This window comes from Rattus norvegicus, chromosome 10, assembly GCF_021556685.1.
Source record: "Rattus norvegicus strain SHRSP/BbbUtx chromosome 10, alternate assembly SHRSP_T2T, whole genome shotgun sequence".
In the NCBI taxonomy this organism is placed as follows: domain Eukaryota; kingdom Metazoa; phylum Chordata; class Mammalia; order Rodentia; family Muridae; genus Rattus; species Rattus norvegicus.
Genome location: NC_141543.1, coordinates 61452737 through 61469038, shown reverse-complemented (window position 1 = coordinate 61469038; position 16302 = coordinate 61452737).

Sequence of the window (16302 nt, the reverse complement as noted above, 5' to 3'; positions counted from 1 at the left end):
TACATCCGGCTCCTGTCGGTCTGCACTTCTTTGCTTCATCCATCTTGTCTAATTGGGTGGCTGTATATGTATGGGCCACATGTGGGGCAGGCTCTGAATGGGTGTTCCTTCAGTCTCTGTTTTAATCTTTGCCTCTCCCTTCCCTGCCAAGGGTATTCTTTTTCCTCATTTAAAGAAGGAGTGAAGCATTCACATTTTGATCATCCGTCTTGAGTTTCGTTTGTTCTAGGGATCTAGGGTAATTCAAGCATTTGGGCTAATAGCCACTTATCAATGAGTGCATACCATGTATGTCTTTCTGTGATTGGGTTAGCTCACTCAGGATGATATTTTCCAGTTCCAACCATTTGCCTACGAATTTCATAAACTCGTTGTTTTTGATAGCTGAGTAATATTCCATTGTGTAGATGTACCACATTTTCTGTATCCATTCCTCTGTTGAAGGGCATCTGGGTTCTTTCCAGTTTCTGGCTATTATAAATAAGGCTGCGATGAACATAGTGGAGCACGTGTCTCTTTTATATGTTGAGGCATCTTTTGGGTATATGCCCAAGAGAGGTATAGCTGGATCCTCAGGCAGTTAATGTCCCTGACTCTGCATTCCAAGCAATTGGATTAAAGTCATGCACCATACCTGCCAGGCTAGGCTTTTCTTTTTAAACATAGGTTCAAGGAAATGAGACATTCCTTGGGTCTAGTGCTTGCAACCCTTTCCCAACACAACCATCTCCCCAACCTACTGAGTCCATATTATTAGCAGTCACACTACCTCTTCTCCCAATCTCATTGCATTGCCTGGGACCTTCTTGTTGTGGAAATCATTTAATCCTATCCTGGGTTTCTACCCCATCGTAGACTATTTAGCTCCCAGATAAAAGATACACACAGGGGCTGGGGATTTAGCTCAGTGGTAGAGTGCTTGCCTAGCAAGCACAAGGCCCTGGGTTTGGTCCCCAGCTCTGAAAAAAAGAAAAAAGAAAAAAAAAAAGATACACACAACCTTTAAATTTACAATAAGCCTTAAACAGCATAAGAACTGAGCAGATACCTACCCTCTATCCTATTAGAATCTACTTCCCGGGGTTGGGGATTTAGCTCAGTGGTAGAGCGCTTGCCTAGCAAGCGCAAGGCCCTGGGTTCGGTCCGCAGCTCCGAAAAAAAAAGAAAAAAAAATAATCTACTTTCCTATCGATAACCCTGAATCACTACTTACTGTGCAGGTCCATGATTCGCTGGAGAACTCAAATAGTATATAAATGCAAAGAGTGTTTTATTCTGCAGAAGTCCAGCATACTGGGGTCTCCCATTACCAAGACAGGCAGCCATGTGAGCTCAGCTAATTTAAAACACATTAGGGGGTTCTGGGATAGATGACCTATATCTTGCTCTATCTCTAGGGACATTCCATTACTGGGGAGTGGGGAGTAAAAACTGTTAGTGGGGACTGAAAACTGTTGCTGGGGAAGTCTGGAAACTGCTGCTGACCCATTGTCCTTGCCTCAGGCCAGGTGACAGGGATAGCCTCTGTGGACTGGGCAGTTTCTGACGAGTTGCCTGAAGCCTGTTTTTTGGGAGGTTTTTTTGGTTTTTGGTTGTTTTGTGTGTGTGTGTGTGTGTGTGTGTGTGTGTGTGTGTGTGTGTGTGTGTGTGTGTGTGTTTTGTTTTGTTTTTTATAGTAACTCCCTTACCTGTGCTGGACTTACCCAGTTCTTAGGCCTAGTCCCCTAGATTGCCAATTTGAAGCCTGTCATGGAGTCAGTCTACCCTTCTCATTACTACTTACTGTTTCATTTTAGCTGTTCTTAACTCACAGTTTCTTGACTTCTAACCCATGGTGGCTTCTCCTTCTTCCTCTTCCTGAACCTTCCCCTTGTGGTTGTTCTTCATCCCAAGCCCAGGAAACCTAAACCCTACCGTTGTCTCTTCTGCCCAGCTATTGACCGTTAGCATCTAGTTTACCAATGAGAAATAAGTTGGGGGCGGAGTCACAGGTCAACCTGCAGGCTCCAGGTCACACTGAGACAATAGACAGCAAGACCAACCCTCAACATCTTCTGACCTCAGGCAGTGAGCTAGACTCTGGCTGTTCCCTCAGTGACAGTTAATTCCATCCTCCACCACAGCTAATATTACTGGCTGCTTATTCAGGGAGAGTTGGGGGTGGAGCCTGGCACTCCATCTAACCTCTCAGTACCTCCCAGGGTTCTTCTCTCCCACACAGAATTCCTGTCTTTGCTTCTCAAATCTCCTACATTAGGGTTTGGTTTTTTAAAGATTTATTTATTTATTATGTATATGAGTACACTGTCGCTGTCTCCACACACACCAGAAGAGGGCATCAGATCCCATCACAGATGGTTGTGAGCCACCATGTAGTTTCTGGGATTTGAACTCAGGACCTCTGGAAGAGCAGTCAGTGCTCTTAACCCCTGAGCCATCTCTCCAGCCCACATCAGTTTGTTCTTTGCATTATTTTCATTTTTGTTCTGAGAGGCCTCACTGTGTTGTTGCTCACACTGATCTTGAACTCCCGACTTCAAACACTACTTCTGCCTAAGTGTCCAGAGATTTGGTCTGTGTTAGTTGTTTCTGCTGTGATATTTAGCAAATGTGTGTCTCCAACACTGGAATCTGAAGTCACACATATAATTAGCTACTACCAAATCTCTTCAAACTCTTTTGGCAGTGAGTCCAGACCCTTTTCAACCTATGTCACTGTCATTGTGGTACGGAAGGAAGGAACACAAATGCAAATTGCTTAGCCATAGAAGATAGACCTTCAGACGAATTCAGTGTTAAGTTAGTAAGCTTTTCTGCGTTTCCCTTTTTGACTGTGTAGCTTTAGAAGTAACTTTTGTAAAAATGTTTGTTTGTTTTGAGGTTTTATTTATTTTTGTTTTATGTATGTGGGTGTTTTGCCTGCATATTAGTCTGCACACCACCTGCATGTAGTGTCCCCAGAGGCCAGAAGAAGACAACAGATCACCATTAGCTGGAGTTCCAGCAGGGTTTCTAAGCTTCCCAGTCACAGATGCTGGGTACCGGAGTTGGGTCCTCTGGAAGGGCAGGAATAGCTCTTAACTACTGCACCATTTCTCTAGCCCTTACCTACACTGCAGTAATACATATACATATATATATATGTATATATATGTATATGTATATATATTAAAGTAGTTTTAAAGATAGGCTTTATTTTTACAATAGTGTCAGATGCACAGAAGAAAACATGAGGATGGTGTGCAGTCTCCTACACCTCAAATTCAGTTTCCCCACTGGTAACATCTGTTCTTTATGAAACATATGTGGGTTATGTGGGTTATGTGGGTTATATGGGTTTAGGTTTGGTTTGGTTTTGTTGTTGTTGTTGTTTTTGAAACAGGGTTTCTCTGTGTAGCTCTGGCTGTCCTGGAACTCACTCTGTAGACCAGGCTGACCTCAAACTCACCAAGATCCACCTGCCTCTGTCTCCCAATCTTGGTGACAAACCTCTTTACCTGCTGAGCCATCTTGCTGTCCCCTGTCATTATTTTTAACTACAGTCCATTTTAAACCTATATTTTAGGGCTGGAGAGATGGCTCAGCAGTGAAGAGCACTGACTGCTCTTCCAGAGGTCCTGAGTTCAAACCCCAGCAACCACATGGTGGCTCACAACCATCTGTAATGGGATCTGATGCCCTCTTCTGGTGTGTTTTAAGATAGCTACAGTGCACTCATATACATTAAATAAATAAATAAATAAATAAATAAATAAATAAATCTTTTTAAAAAAACCCTATATTTCCTTAGAATTTTTTTAACCTAATGTTGTTTTTATAGAACTTTGCTATGCTGTCCAGACTAACTGAACTCCTGGACTCAAGTAAATCTTCCTGCTTCAGCCAGTTAACTTCACTGGGACTATAGTTGTCACCATTACACACAATACTCCCCGAGCCCCGTTGGTGACAGGGACGGACCCATGGCCTGGGGCGTACAAGGTGAGTGGCTACAGCTCACCTACATCGCCATCCCGTAGTGATCGCTCCTTTTCGTTGTTCCAGGGTGTCATTCAGGACGCCCCAGTAACAGACACGTCTCTTCCATCCCTGACTCCAGCAGCTGCTCAGACTCTGTGTCTCTGATGACTTTGACAGCTTCAGCGAGGGCTGGCTAACTGTTTTCCAGGCTGGCTCACTGTTGAAACTCGATGTTTCTTCAATGTTAAGATTGGGGTTCTTAAAAGATTTGGGGTCCTTGGGGCCAGAGAATAGCTCAATGGTATCACAGAAGAAAAAAAGGGGGGGTCTTTATATATGTCAAATGTGTCTTTAAATGATTCTCCTCCTCCTGTTCCTCCTCCTCTTCTATTTATTTATTTAGAGACAGAGTCTCTATGTAGCCCTGACTGACGCTGACTAGAGGTTCAAGCATCACCTCTTTAGAGAAACTTCCCTAAACAAACCTACTTAAGTGACATCCTCACTATATCCCCAGGTTGTCCAACCTTCCTACCATTACCTTTACAAACCAGGCTGGCCTTGAACTCACAGATCTAATTGTCTCTGCCTCCCAAGTGCTGGGATCAAAGGTGTGAACTTCTTGGCTCCCTTTCTCTTTTAAATGTTTGAGTTAGAACGATAAATTATACAGTTTTCCTACTTGAGGACCACAGTGACAGACAGGGAATGATTCTTGATTCAGTGAGGGGGGTCACTGGAGGATTTTGTTCAGGGAAAACAATTCCGTATGGATGCTACCTACAGACAACAGGAAAATTCACTCCACCCCTGAGATAAGAGAGAAACAGGCATGAGCCGCAGAATGACCCACTAAGGTATGGTTTTGTACAAAACTCAAATGGTTAAAACAGCACAAGCACATCCCTGCAGACAGACACGGGCCTCCTGATGTGGGGACCAGATCATTCCAGGCAAGGCAGGCACAGGTGAAGATGGAAGACGGAGCCCCTCGCCTGTAGATGGGGAAGCACAGTGGCAACCATGATTTCTTTTTGAGGTAGAATCTTTATGTTGTCCAACTCCTGGCTTCACTTGATCCTCCTGCCTCAGCATTTCAAGTAGCTTAGACTCTGAGCGTGTGACATCTTACCCAGTTCACCACCATAAGCTTTGATTGGCCATGTTGTGATGTATTGTAGTTATTAGGGGTCCAGTTAAACAGATTTTTTTTGAGTCGAGCGGTCATGACGCACACCTTTAATCCCAGCACTCATGAGGCAGGCACTCTGAGTTGGAGACCAGCCTGGTCTACAGAGTGAGTTCCAGGACAGCTAGGGCTACACTGAAAGACCGTGTCTTGAAAAACCAAAACCAACCCTCCAAACAAACAAACAAACAAAAAATAGGCTTTCTGATTATATTATCCAATTATCAAAACCCTCAAAAAACTGGACACGTGTCCCACAATGATGCACAGACTGAATATAAATGAACAAAGCCAACGTGAGCGACAGACAAGGAAATGTCAAGCCTAATGCTCTGTTAAGTCCTGGTGGGAGTCATTTGTCAGCTATGCTATGAGGCCAAGATGAATGGAGAGGGATTATTAAGAGGACGCTTGAAGCAGGTAGCTACATCCACTGTCATTGATGTGCACAGTCCGTTTGAGAGAAAGGGTGATTGTAACAGGACCCATACAAGCCACTATGAGCAAATACTGGCATGGGCGTGACCCGGGCTCAATTCCCGGCTCCAAACGGGAGGGAGGTTGTTAGTAGAATCCCCTAAGTCTAGAAGTCATTCCATCGGCCCAGTGACTGCAAATATCTTAGCAAATCTCAAGCCATTCTTAATTTCCCCAGTGCAGTGGCTGACCCAGAGTAGGCACTCACCACATACTCAGCAAGTTTGTGGAAAGAATTGACCAATGAAGGTCTTCATGATCCGGAAGTGCCAACATGCCCCGCCCCAAGTTCATCTCGCCCTAAGTGACCAATACCCATTCCTTAAGGATACCTCCAGCCCTCTGATGACCCTCTGCTGTCTCTCTTATTCCCATTAACTTTTCAGGACCTACATACAAGTGGGTTCTCTTCCTGAAAACCTTCCCTAACTCACCCTCTCCCAGATGAGGGTAACATCCCCTTAACAGCCTTTACGTCTGTGAGCTTTTTATCTCCTGAAGGCAGGGTATATAAGTCAGCAACCAGGGCTTCCATAGCTATGTGCTTGTGTGAATGAATAAAAGGATGAAGAAATAAATCACTTGGTTTCACACTGTATTTAGATTTCAGTTAGTTACTATGATGTCAATCAAGACAGGTACCATATTAAACTGCAGCTGCGAATTAGCTATATCACTTTGTGCTCCCAGCAAGTTTCATTCCCAGGCACCTGCTAGAGCCCTCTGGATTTGTGAATGAAAGGCACACACACACACACACACACACACACACACACACACACACACACACACACCAATTAATTTTAAAATGTGTTGGCTAGCTCAAAGGCTCAAAGGCTGGGTGGTTCTAATCCTCTCCATGGCTAGCACACATTTCCCTCTGGACTCCTGGCTTTTCGCCCTCTAATTCTATATTTTATCTTTGTGGCCCTGGCTCTTTCTGGGTGGCTTGGTAGTCTTTGGTGCCCAAGAAGCTTCAAGGCAGCCTTCTTACCTACATTTCGGGTGATGTTCTTTCTGCAGCTCTAAATCTGATACATCTCTCTCCAAATTGTGGCAGTTTTCCACCTTCCTTTCTTCTAGTTCCTAGCCAGCACCAATCAAAGGTTCCCGCCTCGGTCTACCTGCCCAGCCACTGGCCATTGGCTCTTCATTAATCAATCAAAAATCAATTGGGGACAAGGACCTTCAGTGAGTGGACATGCGGATTCCTGATTTTGGGGGCCAGATTAATTCAAAGCATTAGAACCAATTCCCAATATTAAACAGAACAAGCTTTAGAGCAGTGGTTCTCAACCTTCCTAAAGCTGCAACCCTTTAATACAGTTCCTCATGGTGACCCCAACCATAAGATTTATTTTCATTGCTACTTCATAACTGTAATTCTGCTACTCGTATGAATCATAATGTAAATATCTGTGTTATCTTAAGTGACTCCTGTGAAAGAGTCATCTGTCCCCCACCCCCAAAAGAGTCACAAGCTATAGGTAGAGAATGGCTGCTTAGAGGGATCCATGGCTTAGGGACTTTTCCTCCTGAGACAAGGCTTCTCTGTATCCCTGGCTATCCTGGAACTAACAGAGATCCACCTGCCTCTGCTTCCCAAGTCCTGGGTCTAAAGGTGTGTGACAAAACTGCCGTGCTGGCTGCCTCTGCTTTAGATTTTATTACTCAGTGTCGCCTTTCTTCTCTGTCTTCTCTCTTTGATACCCCTACCCCCCACCCCACCTATAGACTCTCACTCCGATATTAGATTCTGAACGTGTACTCTGAGAGCCACTCCAGTAGCGAGTATCTGGATTTGTAAGACAAGCAAGAAGACGAGTCCTGGTCTCTTGCCCTAGCACACAGGCAACCAGCCAGTCAGCCAGAGCTATATTTAGATTTCTGTCATCTGATGGGGTTATAGATTAATGAGGGCAGCGTGGCAGCTGCAACCCTTAGGGAGTAGACGGCGGTGGGATAAAATGTAAGGAAGTGGGTAGGACATTGACCCCAGGCTCATTAACTGAGTCCTGAGACTGGGTCACAGTGTGTGGCTTACATTACACCCAGAGTTGAGAGGAGACAAAAGAACTTGACTCTAGACCCTGGACTCCAGCTCCTAGATTGCCAAGGTAACAGAGACCTCGATGGCATTATCAGGAAGAGCTCTTGGTCCCTCAGAACACTGGCTGTCTTGAAGGCCAGGTAGGTGTAGGGCAGCCTCCTAAGCCCCTCCCAGCTAGGTGAGCTGGGGCTGAATGGCTCTTGTGCAGGTGTTAATACCCTGCTGCCGTCAGCAGTCACAGGACATACCACTCACAAAGAGAAACCAGAGAGAAGCAGAAATGCACAGTTTTTTTCCCAAGCCCCAAAGGGTTTTCCTTGCCCCAGATCTATCAAATGACTGAGCTGAGGACTTGGGGGAGGAGCCTAGATCACTCTGGTTCCCGTTGCTCCCTTTCCCATCCTCATTTTCTGATGGGACTGTGTAAGGATTTCCCTGATCACAGCTCCTTGCTTTGCACTGGATCCTTCCAGCAACCAAATCCTACCAGAAATTCATGGGCACTTGCCTCTCCCCTTGAGGTCATCCACACTGCCCTTCTGGCCTTTAAATCATCTATGTTGTGACACCCAGCTCCCCCACCCCAATACCACACACACCAGACTCAATATTTTCTTTTGATGGGAAATAAACTGCATGTATCTATAACTTGTTAACTATCTGTAATTTGATAATGTGTATTGTGCATTCACAGAGTACTGCAGCGTTCTCCTGCCCTTTGGAATACTATCGCCCCTCTTCCTCTCAGCCCCAGCCTGTATAGCAACCACTAGCCTGTGGCCCATTGCTACAGATTAATTTACAATTACTGTTGCTCTGTTATCAGCAGACCTATCGGGCTAGCCCACTTTACTCAGCATAAATATTTTCAGAGTCACCCATGTTGCTGAGTGTATCCATAACTCCTTTCTTTTTATGGCCGAGTTCCTTTGTATGAATACATTATAATCTACCTGTTTGCACATTGATGAACAGTTTGAATGTTTCCAGTTTTTTGTTCTTTCAAACAGTAACTACAAACATTTGTGTCTCTATCTTTCTACTCCTTGGCAAACACACACACACACACAAAAAAAAAAACCAAAAACGATAATTAGTTTTGTAACAAGTGTACAAACCACCAAGATAGGTGGGTCACAACTGTCTGTTGAGTAGAGTTGCAGGGGATCTAATGCCCTCTTCAGGCCTCAAGAGCACTCAGACACTTAAAAACATTTTTTAATTAGAAAAAAGAAAGAAAGAAAGATTTATGAAGTCCGTGATCACAGCCAAGTGTAATCTCTTTTCCAGAGTTTAGTAAGTCGTGAGGGTTTCATTCACTACTGATGCATTCAAAACCTGAAGAGATGTTTGGAACTCTGCCTGGCTGGAGATACTGGGTGAAAACCTGGGCCTACTCTTTGCTCTGACACCTTCCTGTGAGCTGCTGCTTTTCCCACTTTCTGTCCACCATGAGGTGAAGACCTGCCTCACCTCCACCTCTCACCCTTCACATTTTGCCTCATAGTGGGCCTGAGCCTAGTTACCCTGAACAAGCCCTCTGAAACCATCGGCCAAAATAAATCTTTTTCTTCTTCCCTTGAACTATTTATGTCAGGTATTTTGTTACAGTATCACCAGAGCAAAGCAGAAGTGGGGATCTTGTTGAAATTTTAGTTCTCTTTTTTTTTTCCCCCCCGGAGCTGGGGACTGAACCCAGGGCCTTGCGCTTCCTAGGCAAGCGCTCTACCACTGAGCTAAATCCCCAACCCGAAATTTTAGTTCTCATATCCTCAGTAACTTACAATCTTGAACATCTTTCGCTTTCGATTGTTTGCTATTTCTATGTCTTCGTTGGTGACATATATGTTTAAATATTGCGTGTACACCCTTTTTAACTATTGACAGGGTCTTATGTCTCCCAGGCTGGGCTAGAACTCCAGATCCTCCTGCATCTGCTTCCCAAATGCTGAAATCACAGGTATACAGCCGCCATGCCTGGCTAGAAGTTTTATAATTTCAACTTGCACATTTAGAGTTTAATTCTACAGTCCATTTTGAGTCTGGTTTTGTTGTTTTGTATTACATGTCTACCCTGTGGTTTCACACTAGCTGCTAAACAAACAAACAAACAATACTTTTTTTTTCTTTTTCCACCAAATTATCTCCGTATCTTCATTGAGTTAGTTGACCATATATGTGTAGGTCTAGCTTTGGCATCTCCATTCTGTTCTACTGCACTGTTTAAAAGTACAGAAAAGCTATTTTTAACTCTAGAACATTGCCTTTAATCCTTTGTTGACAATCAACCATATGTGCCCAGGTCTGTTGGACTCTGCTCTTTTCCACTGATATGGTTGGCTCTATTCACGCCGATTAACACGCCGTTTTTATGGCTACAGCTTTATTAGTGTCTTGAATCTGGTTGCATCCAGGCCTCTGACGTTGTTTTCTTCAGGGTTGTTCTGGCCGTCCCGACTCCTCCCCATACCCGTGTGAGTGTCAGGATCACTGCTACTCCATCCCTCTCTGGAATCATATTCACTTTGTGGATCAGTCTGCGCAAGGCGGCCATCTTACTGCTGTTGAATTTTTTGAAACGCATTAGTAAAAACAAAGGGCCTTTCTCCCTCTATTGTATCACACCACAAACAACAGAAAAGACTTCCAACGCCAGATGTGGATTCTAACCCCCGGCATGCATCGCTCAGCTGTCATTTACTGTGATCCAACTCAGACACCATGTGCCTCAGACCATGTCAGTTCCCACAGGTTGGATGCCACTCTGACCAACCAGACACAAACCCCTTCCTTCAGTAAAATCAGTTTGCTGGAGGCGTGAACAACCAAGGTGAAATATGAATGGATGAGAAGGATATGAAATAATGCTAATAAATTTGGTGGGGACACAGTAAGGCTGGTCTTCAGTGTTTTTGGCCTCTCTGAGTAATAGTCCTCCTCCCAAGGTATGAGCAAGACTTTTCTGGAATGAGGCAGGCTTTAGGAACTATTGTCAAGCAAGGGCAGGTCGGAGAATTTCTTTATGGCCAGCTCCAAGTCAGAAAGGTGAGAGTAATCAGAGTCCCTATGATCTGCCTTGGGGAAGAGAATTTCAAGGTTTTATAACCAGCCTTGTGGAGGGAGTTGTTAATAGAAACTGAGGAAGAAAACAAACATCACAATATCACACGACCTGTGACTATACCATAGCGCTCCGTTTGTGGGATTTTTTAAAAATTTTTATTTATTTTTAATTTTTCTTAGCAAGATGTTATAGCTTTCAATGTAAAAGCCAGACATATTTTAAAGGTATTTACTTTTGAGCGTGTGTGTGTGTGTGTCATTTATGGGAAGTTACCCAGTGGAGCTAAAAGAAGGTATTAGATATCCTAGAGCCAGAGTGACGGGCGTTTGAGAATCACTTGATGCGGGTACTGGGAGTCAAAGCTGCGTCCTCTGGAAAACATTAATTGATCTTGACTGCTGAGCCATCTCTCCAGCCCCTGTCATAGTGTTTTTAGACTTCAATATCTGATGGACCATTGCTTATATGCAGAAAAATAATTTTACCATATAACCCACAACATCATTAGACACACTCATTGGTTCTTACACCTTTTCTATGTATTCAGAAGTTTGCACGTAGCATTTACATCTGCTGGGAATAATGGTGGGTGGGTTTGTTTTTTTAAGTCTAGATTTCCTTTACTCCCTTCCCATTCCTTGTTCTGTTTAGATTCTAAACAGAAAGGATTTTAGCCTTGACTTGGTCCTGGTCACAGGGTTAACACTTTCAGGACTCCACCATGAAGTCTGATATTAGCTGTAAGCTCTCCTTAGTTCTTCTCATTCAGGTTGAAAAAGATTTCTATCATAATTCTGAAAGTCTTCCATATTTATCTGTCTCTTTATCTCTTGGATAAGATTGGATTTTCATCTGAGACTCTATCTTACACAGACAGTATTACTTCAACATTTGTTTTAATTCAGATGAGCTAAAAGTGTGATTCATTTATTTATTTTTGTTTTTTGAAGCAGGGTCTTGGTATGCAGCCAGGGGTGGCTTCAGATCATCCTGTATCAGCCTCTGAAGTGCTCAGATTACAAGTATTCACCACCACACACAGCTCTGATACTATGTCTTGTGACTAAAACGGTCCTGATTATCCTGTTTCTTTTGTGGGATAATATCGTTGCCTGTAGGATTCTAGACAGGGGGTGGTTTCTCTCCATTTTAGTGCCCGCTGACTGTATTCTATTACTTGTATTCTATTACTTTCTGGATCACATCTATTCTAACAAGAAAATTCCTCTCTCTCTCTCTCTCTCTCTCTCTCTCTCTCTCTCTCTCTCTCTCTCCTCTTAAATGCCACTCACTATGTTGTCCAGGCCTACCCCAAATTCCTGGGCTCAAGGAATCCTTTTGCCATAGCTTCCTGCATAACTGGAACTATAGGCATGTACCACTGAACCTGGCTTACCAATGGATTGTCTATGTTTAGAATAACAAATCTTTATATAAAATAAAGGTGAGACAAATGAATAAGGGCAGTGGGTGTATGCGTATGCGCGTGTGTGTCCGTCTGTCTTTCTCTGTGTGCATGTGTCTACCTGTCTGTACATGTGTGTACCTGTGCATGTGTATATGTCTGTCTGTGTTTGTGTGTTTCTCTCCCCCCCCCCTTTCTGGTCGTTGTCTCACCATGTTAGTGCTCAGTCACTGCCCTGAGCCATGCCTGCCCGACTGCTAACCATGCTCCCCCCTTCTATAATGGTCATGGACTAACCCTTTGACTGCAAGCAAACCTCCAATTAAATGCCTTCTTTTAGAATTTGCCTTGATCGTGGCGCGTTGTCACAGCAGTAGAAAATTAACTAAGACAATAAACCAAAGCATCTTGGGAAAGGAAGTCAGTCTTCAAGGAAAGCCAGGGTAGGATCTCAGGGCTTGGAGGCTGGAACTGAAGCAGAAGCTGTGGAGGAATGATGCTTACCAGCTTGCTTCCTCTTGGCTTTCAGCTCCTTTTCTTATACAAACCATGCCCACCTGCCTAGAGAGAGCGCCACCCACAGTGGACTGGGCCCTCCTGCATCAATTGACAACTAAGGAAGCCGGCCACATGCCAATCTCACTGGACAGTTCTTCAGCTGAGAGTCCCTTTTCCCAGGTGCCTTAGTTAGGGTTTTGCTGCTGTGAACAGACACCATGACCAAGGCAACTCTTATAAGGACAGCATTTAACTGGGGCTGGCTTACAGGTTCAGAGGTTCAGATCAATATCATGTGGGAGCATGGCAGCATCCAGGCAGGCATGGCCGGCAGAGCTGAGAATTGTACATCTTCATCTGAAGGCTGCTATCGGAAGACTGACTTCCAGGTAGCTAGGGTGAGGGTCTTAAGCCCATGCCCACAATGACACACCTACTCCAACAAGACCACACTTACAAATAGTGCCACCCCCTGGGCCAAGCATGTTCAAACCATGACACCAGGTGACTCTCGGTGTGCGTCAGCTTGATAGCTGAAGTCACCTAATAAAATAGCTTGAAATCTATTAATAATTTCTTTCCTGTTTTTTTTTAAATTTGTAGCAAACTCTGAAGTCCTTCCCTTTTCTTGATTATTTTAAAAAGAAAATTACACATATTTTCTTCTCTTAATTTCACTTGCATCTGTATTTATGCACATATGTGAGTACGAGTGTGCACACACTTGGGGAGCACACACAGAAGCTCACAGGTGTAAAGGGCAGACTCAAGTGTTGTTCCCCACCACCTCCTTTTAAGACGAGATCTCTCATTGTGACCCTCATTGTGACCTGAGGCTCACCAACGAGTCTAGGATAGCAGGCTAGCAAGTCCTAGAGAGTCCTCCTGTCTCCACCTCCTCAGTTCTGAGATTATAAATGTGTTTCACCATGCATGACTTTTCACATGAGTTCTGGAAATTGAACTTGGATCCTCATCCTTGCACACCAAGTACTTACCTGACTGAGCCACCTCCCCGGCCCCCTATAATTTTATATGTAAAAAATTATTTATTCATATGGAATGAGTTTTTCTGAGACGTTGCCCTACTGTGTACTATGGTTTAAGCTAGCAAAGTACATTATGTGAAATCTTCAGGCCTCCACCCTCCAGGGGTCACTCTTTCCAAAGGCATCAGCTGCCACCAGAAGGACTTCAATCCATGCTACACACCACAAGCAAACCCTTCAGCACCAGCAGTTTCATGATCAGAAGGCATAAAGTCGTGGAGTGAGGAATAGACTAGAATCCTTCTGGGCGGGGTTGGGGATTTAGCTCAGCGGTAGAGCACTTGCCTAGCAAGCGCAAGGCCCTGGGTTCGGTCCCCAGCTCCGAAAAAAAGAAAAAAAAAATCCTTCTGGGCGTCATCTAATCAGACAAGCAGTCTCTCACTCATAGGTTTACATGTTTGTGTTTAGGTTTTTCCTTGCGAGATGACAGAGGGCTATGGCTTCTTAAGTAGAAGTACCACATATGACCACCAGAGGGAAGACGTCATCTCTCCATTCTCAGTGAGTTAATCTAGAACCTTTGGGGCGTCCTTTAGCAGCAGAGATCTGCAGGTGGCATTTCAGAACCGCAAAAAGAAGGCAAGTATTTCTACTCCAATTTTTTGCCCTCTTTGTGTGGTAATAAGACAAGATGTGAAGTCAGGGGAAGTGGGAAGGTGGCAGGGAAATGGGTAGGTCCAGATTCCCTGGGTAGGCTGTAAACTGCTCTTAGATATCCACCTGCCTAATATGGTCTAGCCTGGTCAACCATACCGTCTTCCACTGATCCACTTGGGATCTGTTTGTCCCCGTGCTGTCTACCTCTTGAGCACGTTGAAGGCCTACACACACTTGGATCTGTTCATCTCTGTCACCTTCCATTGCACAAGCACCTCTCCCTCAGGCTAGTCATTACTTATGATCCTTAATGTCTTGCAAAACATGAGCTGCATCTGCTACCTGCTGGGCTGTGCATCTTTCCCGTGAGTGTGGAGAGTCTAGCACAAAGTGCAGACAGGTTTTACCTGTGCAATACCGTGTCTTCCCCTTCCTAGGTTCCTTAAAGGGACCCATCCTCTTCAGCTGCTGTTTAAAGGGACCCCTTCTCTTCAGCTGCTGCTGTAGTTTCATTTTTGCCAAGCTGGGGATTGACTCCAGTGTCTCAGTGTGCTAAGGCATTGCCATGCCTCTGGGCTGTGTCCCCAGACCCCAGCCTCTCGATGGTGGGTTCTTCGTCTGATTCTTTTCTCTAACCCTTGTACTGTCTGGCAGCGGCACCTCACATATTAAAATTGTGGCTTTCCTATGTGCTCGAGGCTAAGGCAGTAATCAGTAATAAGTAATAAGTAATAAGGCTAGGATTCTCAAGGCCTGCTTGGAGTCACAAGGAGTTCAGAAACAGTCTGGACAGGATTAATGACAACTCTGTCTCAAAATAAAAAGTAAAAAGATTCAGCTCAGTGGTGAAATATCTGCCTGACAAGAGCAAAGCCCTCCCTGGGTTCAAACTCCGTCACTAAAAGGTAAAAGTAAAAAATCTGGGAACCTTCTGTACAACTTGAAATTCAGAGAGTCTGCCTTTAATTTCCTCACACAGAAAACGAGGAGGGAGCTGCAGAGAGGGCTCAGCAGTTAGGAGCTCCTGCTGCTCTGGCAAAGGACTCAGATCTGGTTCCCAGAACTCACATCAGGTCGCTCATAGCCAATTATAACTCCATTCTGGGGAAGCCCAGCCCTCTACTAGGGGCATCTGCACACATGCGTCATGTTCACAGAGATACACACATACTACAAAATGTTTAACAATATATCCTAATTTAACTCTTTAAACTATGTCAAGTGGTCTCTTTGTTAATCAGCTTGAGTGTGGTCATCATTCCAGAGAGCATCTGCACCAAGTCGTACGTTACACTGTGGATCCTAAATATGCCATTCTTATCTATCAAAAAGTGGAGAGGGACAGAGGAAATCTCTCATAGCAGAATCCCAAGAGCAACTTAATGCTTATCTGTTGAAAACTGATTTTTACAGACAACAAACCACAGCAGAAGGGAAGAGTCTACTCGAGAGCTGTTTGACAAACTGGGCGGGGAATTTTGATCTTCAAGCAAAACCACTGGATAAATCACGTGAGAACAAGCCAAGGACTGTAGATCTGATAGCTTAGGCTATGCTATTCCCACAGGAGCTCTGGCTCACTTCTCAGAAAGTAATTTTTAAATTTGCTGTCTGAAAGGCAGGGCTTTTGTTGTTTTGAGACAGGCTCTCACTACATAACCCATACTGGCCCTGAACTGGCAGCAATTCTCCTGCCTCTGCCTCCCCAGTGCTGGGAGACCAGGCATGCACCACCATACCTAGCTTAGGACAATTTTTGAGCACCTAAGTTTCAGCTAAGTTGAACAGGGAAAAGCACAGGTTTTGTATGTGGACAGATCTGAATTGAAGGTCAACTGTCCATGAAAAACTGAGTCCCTGGCAGAACCTTCACACTCTTAAGTATTCTAAGGAACGATGGATCCAATTAAGTCAAGATCTGTTGAGATAGGGAACATGAAACCCTGGTGGAGTCCTAGCCTCAACAGTGCTCAACAATGGCTCCTAGCAATTCAATGCAGTTGGCCCAGAAGG